The following is a 15,162-nucleotide window of genomic DNA, read 5'->3' on the forward strand; positions in this document are numbered from 1 at the left end:
AATCTCAGATTTAGAAGGATCATAGGAAATATTCCCAGATTCCAAATAAATACTTACGTATATTCTATAGATACCCCTAATATTTTCTTGAACACTTTCAGTGACTGGGGTAGCCTTTTGGGGAGGAAAAGGTAGAGTTACTTTAGTAAAGAGACTCAGCAAAATGTTTCCTTTTTTCTTTGCTTTTGTGCATTAGACTGGATCTGCTCAGCCCTCTTTGCCATGGCTGACCTTCAGATACTTACAGACAAATATCACATCTTCTACGTCTTCTCTTCCTCCAAGATAAACATCTTCTATTGAGAAAACCACTTTATACATCTGCCATGATTCTGTCCTGGCCCTTAAAGTAGTAATTTTCACCCTCCAGAAGTATTAAGGAAGACTATTTGACTTTTTCCTGTCCCTTTCATGTTTTTCCCCAAGAGCTGAGGAGAACCATGTCTAACGAAGGAGATGGATACAAGTCCAGAACTTGTGAGGCCAAGCCTCTGATTGGCCATCTTTTTGGCAAACCTGTTAGTGATTTCACCTTGTTCTTGTTTCTGTATGTTAAGAAGACCTGGATGAAAGCCCAGTGCTGCCTTCTAGAGGCCCAGCTAGAGAATCTTCTCCATCCTTGCTCTCTGTATTTAACAGATATGAGATGCTCTTGTCTACAGATGCTCCTTGACATGGATGTCTGTTCCATTAGTTCAGTCCTTGCAAGCACAGCTCCTAAAATCTATTTGGTGTAGGTCCCAAACCATATCTATGAATGCAGTTTTGCCAGCAGTAAAGATGAACGTCTGAGCTCCTCAGCATTTCTCAGTTGTTTCCCAGTGTGAATGGAGAAGAGCTGCAGTTATCACTCAGAGAGGGAAACACCCCAGCAAATTGCTTTATACTGTCTATGTCAGTTTCTAGCCTTTAGAACATACTCCAGTTTGTCAAAGTCCTATCAAAGTGTGCTTCTCAGCACTGAACAAAACAACCAAGTGTGGACTGACAATGTAAAAAGTTTTCTGTGTTCCAGGCACTAAAACTTGATAACTACATATGTGAGTCACAGAGCCTGAGTATTTTATACACACATCATATATTACTTGAATAGTCTCCCACAGAATATTGCTCCTTTGCAAATCCAGTGAGTTACCACCAACTTCCTCTTTGCCCCATCACTTTCAAATAGGCCCCTTTCCAATCATGAAAGCAAGGCATCCACAGGGCTTTGAGTTCTCTGCTGGAGAGATCTGCACATGGGAGAGCCATGAATAAGATCACCCGTTAATGAAAACCACACAAGGGAACGAGCCGACCATAACGCATTCCATCACCTCTATCCTTTAGGGGCTGGGCCTAGAGTCCTTTGGATTCCAGATGGCTGGATGAAGGAGTTTCATTTACTTTTCAAACCATGAAGGACTAGAGCTTTGAGGACATTTTCTACCCTGTGGGTTATCAATCTCCTTGTTCTGTTTCTTGGACTCACTGTACCAAGGGCAGACATCTGTACTCAGGAAAGCTGCTTTTTTTCAGTTACCCACTTGATTAAAATACATTTTGTGGGATCTCTCAGCCTCAGAACGGATTCCTTTAATAAGACCAAAATAAAATGTGTGGGGCCAAAGGAAAGGAATGGCTCCCTTTGATGAAGGAAAACGCCTTGATTTCTAAAATGCCCAAGCTCTAGATGGAAAGTCTTCCAGGGAGGGGGGGAATCCTCACCTGATTTTCCCTGCTTCTAGGCCTCCCTGCTACCACCACATCAGCACCAGAGGTACGGTGCCACCTTTTTCAAAGTTTGTCCTAGTTTGGCTTCTCCCAAAAGCAGAGCCTGGAGTAAGGACCTGGATGTGGTTGTTCTTTTGGGAGGTGACCGCTGAGAGCATATGGGAGGGATTGGGAAGTGAGACAAGGTTGTGGGAAAAGCCAAGCAAGGGTATGTTGATGAGGAAGCTACTGCTGAGGACACCTTGGGCTCAGAGCTGCTAGATACTCTCTAGAAAACTGAACCACACCTCTGAGTTCACCCACCAGAGACTGAGGAGGCTGAGGGATTCTTCTACCAACTCTCCTCCCTCATTGCTCCAAGCTACCCCTGGAAAATTTAAATCTTTTGGTCATCTGGGTTGTACCCGGTTGAGCGGAGCAAGCCCTCTGGATGTCAGAGAAAGGCCTCAGGAGAGAGGAAGAGGGAAGGAGGAAGCCGTGATGAGAAGCAGTCAACATACCAGGCCCTGTCTCTTCTAGGAGCAAGTGCACCCAGGTAGGTCTAGTGGATATGGGATGAAGCATCCATGGTGCCTGCTGTACAACTTCAGGATCTCAAGTACGAGGGAAAAGAAAACACTTGTTTTGCTTTCCATTCACCCAAATGAAAAAAAAAATCTTGTTATTTTAAAAATCTAGTCCTTTGAAATACTAAGATATAATTATAAAGGAAGTAAAAACAGAGAATATAAAGCCACAGGTCTCATTTACAGGTTGCTGATCCTCAATAACTGCGTGGTGTCTTCTAGGATGGCTCATTTTTACAGAGCCTTGCCAAGCTGCCTACTTGCTTACAAGCAGCAGTGTCTGTGTCCCTTGGTCAAAACACACTACCTCTTGCCACACAGGAATAGCCAGTCAGCTTCTTGTCATGTTCATTGTCAAGGTCAAAATGACCATAGCAACCCCCTCCCATGGCTGTTTTGTTTTCTTGTGAGAATAACTTGTGCATATTTGCCCTACAACAGTTTATAACAGGCTGTTTGGGAGCACCTCCAGTGCTAGACCCTCATTTGAGCCCTGGCACTTGGCGTGCTGTATGACCTTGACAAGCTGCTTAATTGCTTTGTGCCTCAGTTTCTTCGTCTGTCAGAAATAACAGAAGTCCCATACACAGCACTATGAAGGTTTAATGAATTAATATAGAGACAATGACTAGCACATAAAAACACTATATGGATGTTCGGTGTTATTATCGTAAGATTAGAGTTTACACTCAGGTCGTTATCTTTCTTTCCAGCTTCGCATCATGAAGTGACCTTCCATCTCAAAGTCGCTCTGTAATGCCACAGCTACTCAGTAGCCACCATCTGCAATAAGAATCAGTGCATTCACAGTAATAAGAAGGCCTTTCTAATGGTGAAATCATTACCGAGGCTGGAGTGAAGTGCTAGGGTCCCATCTCCTTCTTTAACATACGTGAGTTTAGCCAGGTCAAACAGAATCTTTTCTGGTCTTTGCTAATACCTTTAAATTGGAAGGTAGATTCTTGCTAACTCAGGTCTAGAATAACTCACCATAGGCAGAAATTTCTGTCTCTGAACATGGCTGTCTCCTCTGTGGTTCCGCGTGGCCTGAACCAGATCCTTTCCTTGAAGCTTCTCTAAGAGCGTGCTGTGAGATCATTATTGTACACATCCTGATTAGACTCCATCGCCTCTACTGTTTTCATTCTGTCTATCCTATGGAAGTTTGTGAGTCTCTGAATTAGAAAAAAGTACAATCAACTTCATCATTCTGGCTACTTATTGTAGCGAAAGGCTACATGGAAAAGTTTCTGGGTGCCTGGAGAGCTTCACTTATTCCTGTGTCCCTTACTATAAATGACTGAATATTTAATCTATCTATAGCTAACAAGCTACCCCACCTCTTCTTTTCTCTCTAGACTTCTATTTCTAGAAAATGACCGGAAGCACAAGGTTGCAAAAGTTTTTTCAGGTCCTTAACGAGAACCCAAGCTTGGGTCATTCTGTGTTGATGCCACCGATAGGGAAGATACTGTAAGCCAGACTCAGACACCTCACATTTGCATTTACCTGAGTCTACCCCTCGCACCCCATCCTACCATCTCTTAATTACAAAACACAAATCACTCTACCTCCTGTGGTACAGAACAACTCGACCTCTACCCACCCTGGTGGATCATTACTGTATGCTGGGCCAGCCACTGAATTGCCACATGGGCTCCTAAGACTTATTAAATCAGGGGTCACCTCTTAAGAGTCTTATATGTCCTAATTCAGTGTACTGATTATTGAGAGTTGAAAAATAATTTACCCCCAAATGGTATTAGCATTTTTTGCCTATGTGTTCCATGTCGTCTCCCCACTAGTCCAACATGGCATTTTGTATTGTAATTGCCTAGTTACTTGTCCATCTCCCCAAATAGACTGTAGGGAGCAGAAACCCAATAATGCTGAGTGATTTTTTTGAGACCACATAATCAGGAGAGAATCCCAATATAGAAATCAGGCTTCTCTGCTCATAGTCCATTGTGCTGTTCATTAGCAGCAGTGCGTCGGTTCTGAAAAGGGTCTTCTCAGAAGGAGCATTGAGATGGCAGCGCACCAGAGCTCAGAAGGCAGACATTGTGCTCTCAGCTCAGTCACTCACCTCCCGAGCCCTGATGTCTCTTGTCTGAACAAGACCAGGATCTCCAGAAGGTTGTGAAGGTCTCACTCTAAAGGTCCAAGATTCTACTTGAGACGATCACTAGGCAGTAATAGTCCTGAGAGAAAGAGAGAGTGAGCAGTCATTATGCTCAACAAATATATATTCATTTAACAAATATTTATTCAGCATCTATTATGTGCCAGACCGGATGCCAAGCACACAAGAGAACAAAAACCATAATGCTGCTGCCCACTGGTAATTAGTGTTTTGATCGTAGTGGGGTCACTGGCCTGCATCTCTCATTGAGGATCTTGGGTGAACAGAGTGATGGGACTGTCATCAGCATACTGGCTTTTGAAAAATCCTCTCATGGTCGTGTGTGTGTGTGTGTGTGTGTGTGTGCGCGTGCACACACGTGCCTACTCATGAATGGGCATGCACACATGCGTGTGTAAAGTGCTGGGGATAGGTGGCAGAGAGCATGCTGGTGAAACCACCACACGCAACATTGGCACATCTCAAATTCCTGAAACAAACAAACAAACAACCATTAAACAACAAGGCAGATTGGGTGTGTCCAGCACAGATGCCCCTGCCCATTAACATGCAGTTTCCCGATCAAGTCATCGTTGCTCCCTCCTGCCAAGATGCCAACAGGAGTGCCCAATTAGTGCCAATTTGTTTCTTGTAACACGGACACCTGTCACCAAAGAGCTTGACAAAAACAACCAACCCAGTCACTGCAGATCCGACCTGGGCCCAGACTAATCACCTCGAGGGAAATAGGAAGCCTTCAAATCCCATTGCAAATTCTCCAAGGGACCCCATTCCTCTGCCCGTGGACAAATTTATGGTGTATTTCTGACTGATGGCAAGACACCGACTGGCAATTGATATTTTTTTTTCTTTAAATGCAAGTTATCAGCCTTCCCTTGCAGTCAGCTACAGGCTCCCCCCTGGCAGTTCAAGACTCACAGTGATAATGGATTATCTTTTCTTTTAATAGCAAACCGCCTTCCACTGAGATGGAATGGAAGTTGCAGGAGAATGAGAACAGATTGCACCGAGAAGTCCTTTAACTCTCTTCAGGAAACACCTCTAGTTCAAGCATTTTACAAAAAATAACCTTTAAAAACTAACCAGGTTTCTGCTGCGTGGTTGAGCCAGCCATGAGGGTTGTGCTGGTTACATCTGAATTAGCCCTGCTTGACAATCGCTCTCAAACTCGGTTCCTACTTCACGCCAGCAGTTCTGCTCCCTGGGTGTGTGATCGTATGGGGCAGACGCCTTCGAAGGAGCTATCGGACCCAGATTAAGAACGCATCGTATACAATAAGCAAATGAGAAGGCACGACATTTTCCCAAAATCACCCAGGCAGGAAAATCAACACGTCCTGCTCTTCAATAGAGGGCCCATCTCGCTCCCTGCTTTACGGGGAGCAGAAATGTCTGGAATCTAAATCTGCCACAGGAGGGGTTTCTTTGCCTTCTCTCGATGCTGTGAGCTGAATGGCAGATTTCATCACCTCCATTGTAAGGCACCTCTCATTATGAGAAACCAAACACAGATTCTGGCTCCTAACTGGAGTATTAATAATGAAAATGGATTATGTGCATCCTGTTTGCTAAGCAATTATCCCAAGGCAAGGATTGAGTCCAGATTTTTTGCCTCACTGCCTGAGTAGCAGAACATGAATAGATAGACAGGTATTTGCATGCAGTGTCTCTGACCTGGAGAAAATGTCAGGAGCTTGGGAGACGACCGGGAGAGCTGTAGATGCATATTCTTTTGAAATCTGGTTGGGATTTTCAGTCTATTCTTGGAAAAGGCAAAGAAAGGGGGAAAGACTCTGGATTTGCTGTCACTGTTTAAAGATAGCCTCCTGAGTCGAGGCGAGAGCATTTTACTTTGCCCACCGTAAGTTTTTCATTAACTGCGAGTGACTCCGGCTCCTACCTTCTCAAGGAGATGAAATGAGTTTTATGTGGTTGATGGCGAGGGGTGCTTTCCCTAGATCTTTTATAAAATCTAGATCTGATCTTCTTAACCTAGGCACTTTTTAATAAGAGTAGGCATTTCTCTGATGCCTTGGATCTAAATTTTCCTCTTCCCTTCATTCGCTTGCTGGGCTCCTGCAAGGTGCCAGCTGACTTCCTCTCTCTGATGCCCATGTGCTATTTTGGGGCCGTGCATCTAGGCTAAAATGAATCTGTGCTCAGTGTATGCAGTGCTTTGGGATCCTTCGGAGAAACCACTGCCAACAGCTGTGTCGCCTCCCGTCTCTCCCTGCCCACCCTCCTGCTCCTTTATGGTATACTCGCACATCAAGATGGCAGATTGAGAGGCAGCAGTGAGCATTCCTACGGACAAGCTTCATTATTCCCACAGGACCAGAGAGTCATCTTAGAAGATAGAGGGGAATATCAGGGGCAGGACATCCCTGTGGCAGTCACTCAACCCCTAACAATGACTTCACAATAGATTAAAATTGCCTGGAAAATGGATAGACATCTGTGGCACATCCACACAGCGGAATGCTACTCAGCAATCAAGATGAATAAGGGGCTGAGGCACACAACTCCAGGAGCGAATCTCTGACTCATTATTCAAAGTGAGGGCGGTCAGACATAAAAAGCAATGGTTTCTTGGAGTTGGGGCAGAGAGAGAGGTTCACTGAAAAGTGTGACCAAAAGTCCTGGTTTGCTTGAGACTGTCCCAGTGTTAGCTTATAATGTCTCCCTTTCTGGAAATACCTCAGTCCCAGGCAAACTGAGACAGCCGGTCCCCCTGGACCTGGACAGAGGGATTTTTAGGAGGATGGGACTGTGCTTTGCAAATATCCCAGAGCTATACACTTAAAAGGTAAATTTTACTCTCTGCAAATCATACCTCAGAAAAGACTGGAAAGAGTTGCCTAGTGTCTCATCAGTCCCCCCATTAGACAGTGCGTTCTCTGCATGCAGGGATTCCGTGTCCCATGTCATTGACCCCTAGCACTGACATGGCACGGCATGGAATAATTTGCTGAAAGATTGCATCATGCTCCTGTTTCTCAGCTGCTACCTGTTGTGCTACCACCAATAGATTGTTTAAACTATCCAGTGGTCTCGTAACATGGAATTTTCTCCACAGAACTACAAAAAATTAAGGTTTTATCTCTTTCTTTTAGATTGTGTTTTGATAGCTATGGTCTTGAAATGAGACAACAATAATAATCAGTGCTTTCCAAGTATCCTGAGCATAATGAATTCCTAGAATACTTGTTAAAAGAAAAATACAAGTTCCTGGAACCCTATCTAGACCTGTCAGATCTGAATTTCCAGGGGAAGGGCCTGGGAATCTGTATATTTAACAGGTGTCTCCAAAGATCCTTCAGATCTATCATGGAAAGCAGGAAGGCAGAAAACCTCAGCACTAGCCTCAGGAGTGGTCCTATCCTGGCCGCCATGTTGCCCATGTGATGCTTCTGCTAGAGTCTTTCTCCTGGCGCATCATTTGTTCATTAATTCTACTTGGGAAATATTTATTGAGCACCTACTCTGCACTAGGGCTACAGCTGTGAAAAAGCAAACAAATAAATACACAAGATAAGCTCAGCCACTGGTAGGTAATGTGAGGGAAACAGCAGAGCAACGTGGTAGGGTAGTGCCTCGACTGGGTACTTCTTAAACACAACAGTCAAGAAGGATGTGGTCTTTGTGGATTTCTGGTACTGACCTTCAGCAGGTTTCTCATGGCGAGCAAAGTTGGAAAGCCAGAAGCGTATGCTCCAGTCCCAGCATTGCCATCAACAGCTGACACAGACTAGCCACAGTGTCCTCATCTGTAAAATGAGGGGTTAGATCTGAATGTTCATCTCTAAGGTCCCACCCAATCCCAATGTTCTGTTTCTGGGGTTTATTATTCTAATAAAATAAAACTAATCTGATACATATTTAATGATATACGTAATTGTTTTCATGTTGCATGATAATTAGCTATCAATGGTCAGCAGCTCACATAAATGACTGTAATTAATATTTCTTATACACAGCCAACCCAAATTTTGCTTTTTTTTCTCTTCCCACTTTATTATTTTGTAATTAGCATCCAGGTCCTCTGTCCTTCTGTACCATGTACCCTTCTCTCTCATGCACCCACATAGCAATATTGACACTTTAAAATATCTGGGTACAGTGTATTATCCCCTGAGATAATTTGGTGTTCCAGCCACCACTGAGGGGCCTTTCAGATAATACCTGCTCTTGGCTCTTTCATATAATGTCTTGAGTGCTAGAAGGACCAAAAGAAGCCATGAAAAGTTTAGACCATTCATGTATTGTCTCCCCTGTTGGTTTTCCAGAAAATTCCAATTTTCAGACAATATATGAATATTAACCCAATGTCTTTGGCTCTGAGACTCTGGTAGCAGAAAGAAACGTGTATTATTTTGGTTGGGCTATCACAACAAAACACCACAGACTAGAGGACTTAAACAACAGAAATTTATTTTCTCACAGTTCTGGAGGCTAGAAATCCAAGATCAAGGAGTCAGCAAGTTTGGTTCGTCAGAGGCCTCTTCTGTTGGCTTGCATATGGCTGCCATCTTTCTGGATCCTCACATGGTCTTTCCTCTGTGCATGCATGTTTCTAGTGTCTCTTTCTGTGTCCAAATTTCAGATTGATTCACAGCCTACTTAGAAACCTCACTTTAATTTAATCATCACTTTAGAGACCTTATCACCAAACACTTACATGCTGAGGTACTTTGGGGTTAGAAGATAAGCATATGAATGTTGAAGGGAACACAATTTAACCATTACAGGAGGTAAGCTGTGAGGAAGAGTACACTCTCTTACAAATATACAAAAACTGGGAAGGCAGTCTTTCCTCTTGGTCTGCAATTCCCAGAACTGCTCTTCTGAGATCCCTCAAGAAAGCAGTCCATGCCATTCGCTAATGATCAGAGCTTCACACACCTTTCCACCGCAGGAATGGAAGTCTTAAAGGATGTCAATACTTGATACCTGATAAGCAAGCCTTGGGGGTGAGGAAGACTTCCTGACATCTTATCATAGTCCATCCCTCTTTTGATAAGGAGAAGGCAGGAAGCTGAGGGTGAACCTGGCCAGCTCTGCAGGCCTGGTGGATATTCTGTGCCAGTCCACTCATGGTCAGACAGATGGGCTCATGGTCCACTGAGTGAGTCAGCTTGCAGCAGGCCCCTGCGGGCACACAGACTCGTGCTCCCTTCTGCACTCTCTACATTGCATCAGGGCCCCCGTGACTCCCCAGTGGCAAACTGATTGTGAGATTTGAAAACAGAAACTCAAGGGTGAGAGACGCTTGCTCATAAGCATTTAAAACAAAGCAGCAATGGAAGAAAGCCCCCAAACCCCCCAGGACCATTTTCAAAGGGTCAAGAGCAGCAACTCTACCCTTAACAGGCCACATGGATTTCCCTTATTCTCTCTTGCCCTTTGCACAGTATGATAGGCATGAAAGCACTCTGTCATGGAGAAAAAATAGAAATGTAAGCAAAGAAAAGTAGATCCAGGGACAGAATTGGAAAAATAGGAATATGTAATGCTAGAAAAGGATTTTACTTTAATTGGTCTCTTAATAGTATAGGCTTTTCTTTCTTTCTCTCTCTCTCTCTCTCTCTCTCTCTCTCTTCTCTCTCTTCTCTCTCTCTCTCTTTTAAATCCGTGATCTGAAAACAAGAGGCCTAGGTTTCAGTCTTCCTGCTCTGTTACTGTCAATGAGCTAGTCATCTCAACCTCTCTGGGTATGGTGTCTACAACCTTGGTTTGAAGAAATTGTAGAAAACATTATCTTGGAGATTGGACATTTTCTTTCTGCTAATGTTGACAAAATAAGAACTGATCCAAATAATTAGTGAAGGAAAACTTAGTTACTGTTATACTCTTTCTGTTTGTTAAGTCAGCTAACTTGTGCATACTAAAGTCTCCTGTTCTGTTTCCAACAAAACCCATGATTGCTCATCTATAGAGTGGGGATAATATCTGTCTTGCTAGGTTTTCTGATGATTAAATTAGATAAGGATGTAAATGAGACAATGGCGGTTGCATAGCAGATGCTGAATAAGTGTTAGTTCTTTTCTTATTAACCCTGGTAACCCCCTTGGTGCCCGGCTGGGTTGTGTGATAAATATTTGACCGTAGCATGGAGGCACCACTCTGGTGAGAACCTAAAGCAAATATAGACCAAAGGGACTAAGACCATCAAATAAGGGGGTGATGAAGTTGTCTATCCTCTTATTCCCTAAAACACAGTGCTCTGTGCCTAAACAAACATGCTCAGATTTGCCAAGAACTTAAATTTCCAGCTGTCATATTTCAGTATATGCTCGGCATAACCTGGTGAACTGCAATGGTTCCGGATGGCCTGAGAAGGGCCAAGACCTAAAAAAGGCATTCCAGGTGATTATTAATAATAGTGGGAGTCCAGCTGTGTTCAAAGGGGCAGTCATGAGAGTACAATCAGCAGCAACATAGTATTGAGTCCATGAGGACTTCACACGTGATTTTATTTCTTGTCACAATTCTTCAAGGTGGCAGTGATAGTCTCACTTTCCTGATAACGGAGTTGTTGCTCCAAGAGATGAAGAACCGTGTCCAGCATTTGAACTCAAGACCCCTTTTCTCCAGAGCCCTTGTAGGCTATGCTTCAGGGACAGATAATCTAGGAACAGCGCTTTAGAACTAGACACTTGCATTAGGGATTTTGGTCAGGTGGTACCCGGTGATCAGGCTATGAGCATAGGGTCAAGACAAACCTCCAGAGTTGTATGAGGACCATCCAAACACAAGAAGGGTCTCCTGATGGATTACTGAGATGGGATCTCAGAACTTAAGGGTAAAGTAGAGTTCCTGAGTTCAGTGCAGCGCATAAGACAAATGGTCTCTGGACAAGCCAGAAACCTTATTTTAAGAATAGAGATAAAAGGTCTGAGGCAAATAAGCAGCCTGTATGGCTCCATGCTCTAACATATAGAGCAGAAGCCTCCTATGTTCTGACAATGATAGTTCCTAGAATTATCAAAAGGATGGGAGAAGCAGAAGGGGAGAAAAGGAGTCCCTACTGGGAAGAGAGAAATGTTCTGAAAGAATCCAGTTCTGGTTCATTGAAAGTTATGGTAATCAGACCAGACATACCTCCCAAAGGATTTGAGAGCATGAGCTTTGGTGCCATCCACTGTCATCTGTTTTATCTTAAAGCCCAGAAAGTTTGTTTATGTGGCGAACAAGCCCAAGAACTAGGGTCTGTCTCATTCTTTATATGAGAGAGCCCTTTCTAGAGAATCTCACAGAACCGTCTGCTTCCTGGTATAACGCATGACTTAAACTGAGTCTTTTCAATGCCCATCTCAGCATAGTGTCCTGCAAAAGATAAAAACTGACATTCAAATAAGCACTGAAAAGTAATTTAAATATTTACTGAAATCTCTCAGAAGCACCAGAGAAGATATTACATTTTATGACACAGAAAGATCCCAGTGATTCTCTTTACCTGTCTTTCTCCCCAAAGTCCCATTCATTACTGTTGCTGCTTACTCCTCCTAAATATTTTTTCTCTCTTCCTCCCCTAAATCTAAAAAAATCCCTATCATGGCAGAAGGCAGAAGGAGGAAAGCTATAAATAATAGGCACCATTTTCTATTTTCTCCCCATCACAGCTTCTCTGGGTGGATTGTGAACATAGAGCAAACCAGCACTGGGAGAGCCATCAGCTATTGTTGATCACCTGGCTTTACTCCCCGTGCCATCTGCTTTGCAAGTGTCTCCCTGCCATTGCCACCAAATAGACACACACAGTCATTCTATCAGCCGAACACCTAGTGAAGTGTTGATCCTGCACAGTGCAGAGTGAAGTGAGAGACGTGTAAGACACAAACCCTGCTCTCTAGGAACCTAGAATTAAATAAAGATGATAGGATATACATCGAAATTACTGCAATAAAATGTATTCAGTGATTGGTCCATAAGATGTGGATTAAGATCCAGGATACTCTGGAGAATCAACTGAAACAAATCCCACAATATACTCACTACCTACTCCTGCTTCCATCTGCAAGACACTCATACAATCTTCTTGTTTCTTTTCATAAATTACAAAGATATTTCTCCAGTTATGTTACCTTAAAGGAGAATGAAATTAGATCAAAATGGACATCGGTCCAGACTTGATGGAAGAGAATGCACTAAAAGAGAAAAATGAGTCTTCGTAAAAGAAATAACAATCTGACCAATAGCCTTGTGAGAATAACCAGAAGCCCTCAAGAATTTTATGTTATCAATAGATCTTACTGACCTAATCTCTACAGTGACTATCATCAAGACAATTTCTGAGAAATAATCTGATCATGTCTCATTGAAAATGTCTCATCACTTTTGAGTCTCCCTCTTATCCTCTGATTATGTCCAAATCCTTAATATGCTGCACAAGTTCATCTTTGAGTAGATTCCCTCCTATCTCCCTAGGCACGTACCAGACTACTCATCATGGCCTGCATATTCTCTGCTTCAATCCTACTTAATTATTTGCCATAATGGGCAACCTGTCAGCCCACTCCATTCCTGTCCTTACCACCCCACACTGTGATTGCCTCTTCCCAAGTATTTTACCTCCCAGGCGATAAGCCCCCCTAGGCCTATCAGAGTCAACATTGTACCCCTCAGAACCTATCTGATACATATTTAAAGAACATTGCTTGAGTGAATAGCTAAGAACATAAGGAATCACTGTCTTTAGTTGGGTTCCCTGGAAACGTACTCTGAGATGGAGATTTTCAGGCAGGAGTTTTACCAGGGAGTGATTGAAGTAGGACTACACAGAGGAAGAAGTTCAACTGTGATGTGGTTCCTATAAGCTCTAAAGCTGAGACAGCCTTCAGAGTTGCCCCTTATAGAGGTACAAGGGCCAGGTCTTTCTATCCCTGGATCGACTAGTCAGCAAATGCCAGCTGCCTCCAAAGAGGAGTTATCAACTTGGGTGATTCATCTCCCTTTGGATAGAAGCTATGCCTGGAGAAGAATTCAGCTATGAGTCCTCAGCATCAAACCCTCATAACAGCTGGAGGAATGATGGCCTCAGTATTGAAAGAGAATTTGTACAATACCCTATGGTGTCTGCTACATTTCCCTTTGACTGGCAACATAAGGCATGTGTGCCTCAATTCACTAAACTCTAAGTGTCCCTCTGCCTTGAAATTCATCTAATAACTGGGAAGCCCATGTGCTTAGAAAGGAGTGAGAGATGGTGAATCCAGTAGGAAATGAGGTGAGAGAAGCAGAAGGGAGGGGCAGATTATAGAACATTATAATGACTTTGTCCTACACGCTCAGTAAGCTGTGAGGCAGTGGAGAATATGAGTAGAAGAGTAACAAGATGGACTCACTTTTTAAAGGATCATCTGATGGCTATTAGAAATAGGTATACAGGGAAAGGACAGGAGCAGGAAGCACAGTTAAAAGACTATTAATGTATGCCAGGCACCAAACGATGGGGACTTGGGACAAGTCAATAGTAATAGAAATGTGGAGAAGTAGTAGATTCCAGAAATATTTTTCAGGTAGAGCTAACAGGATTTGCTTGTAGATGGGATATAGATTATGAGAGGAAATGAGGAACCAACGGAAAGCATAGGTCTTCCATTTACAGAGATAAGGAAAAGAACCTCAATAAGGGTAGCCCACTCTAGGGAAATGATCAGGAGTTCAGGTTTGGCCATGTTAAGGACAAAGGCCTATTGGACATCCAAGTGGAGGTGACCAACATATGTGAAGTGCAAAGAGAAGTCCATGCTCGAGATAAAAATGATAATAGCCATCAGCACACAGATGGTATTTAAAGCCTTGGGACTAAATGAGATCACCAAAAGAATGAGTATGGAGAAGCCAGGGCAGTTCTAAAGATAGCCCTGAGGCATTGCACACATGGCCTTTCAATGCTGCGCACGGCCTACTACATCATTCTCATCCTGTACCAGGAGAACTTGCGTTGGACAGAAGTACATCCCTCATCATCCCAGCATGACCAAAAGAGCTTGGGCCTAAGAATGAGATACACTATATTGGACTATGGTGTCTGATATTCACTATGGTGATTAGATTTTGGGTTCTAATTCTTCACTGACCTGTATTTATTGGTCCTGTGATAAGAGGGGTGTATTTCTTCACTCCCTTGGGCTTGGCCATGTGTCTTGCCTTTTCCAATGAGTTTTAGTGATTGTGATATAAGCAGAGACCTGAAATATGCTCGTACAACTGGGTTTGCTCGCTTATACTTACGTCATTAGCATGAGAAGAAATGCTTCGGGTAGCATCACCTCCAGTCTGAGATTCAGAATGAGATGCTTGGAACAAGGCCACCCTAGCTTCCTCACTGACAAATAAGAGAGACGCCTATTATTGTATGCCGCTGTGGGTTTGTACTTGCTTTTGTACTTGACTGATGCAATATTGACTGATTCGCTGTGCAGCTTTGTAACTGTAGTTTGTTCATCTACCCAAAGAGGATTGAATATGCTCCTTCTCTCTGAGTTTTAATGAAGATTAGGTAAAATAATATATGCAAAAATCCTGGCATCATTACAGGCACAATATGGAATGCATGTGAAAAGTTAGTATCCTCGGATTTCTTCCCTTCAGAGTGATGGTCAACAGTGACTTTCTGCACTAGCATGGTTTCCAAGAGTCATAAGATTTTTGTCAAAAACAGGGTCACCCTTGCCAAAGAGAAGGGGCAGGTATCCAAGTTGATTTGGCAATTGGCTTCATCATTTAGAATTTTAA

This window comes from Canis lupus, chromosome 1 (genome assembly GCF_048164855.1).
Source record: "Canis lupus baileyi chromosome 1, mCanLup2.hap1, whole genome shotgun sequence".
NCBI classification, from domain to species: Eukaryota; Metazoa; Chordata; class Mammalia; order Carnivora; family Canidae; genus Canis; species Canis lupus.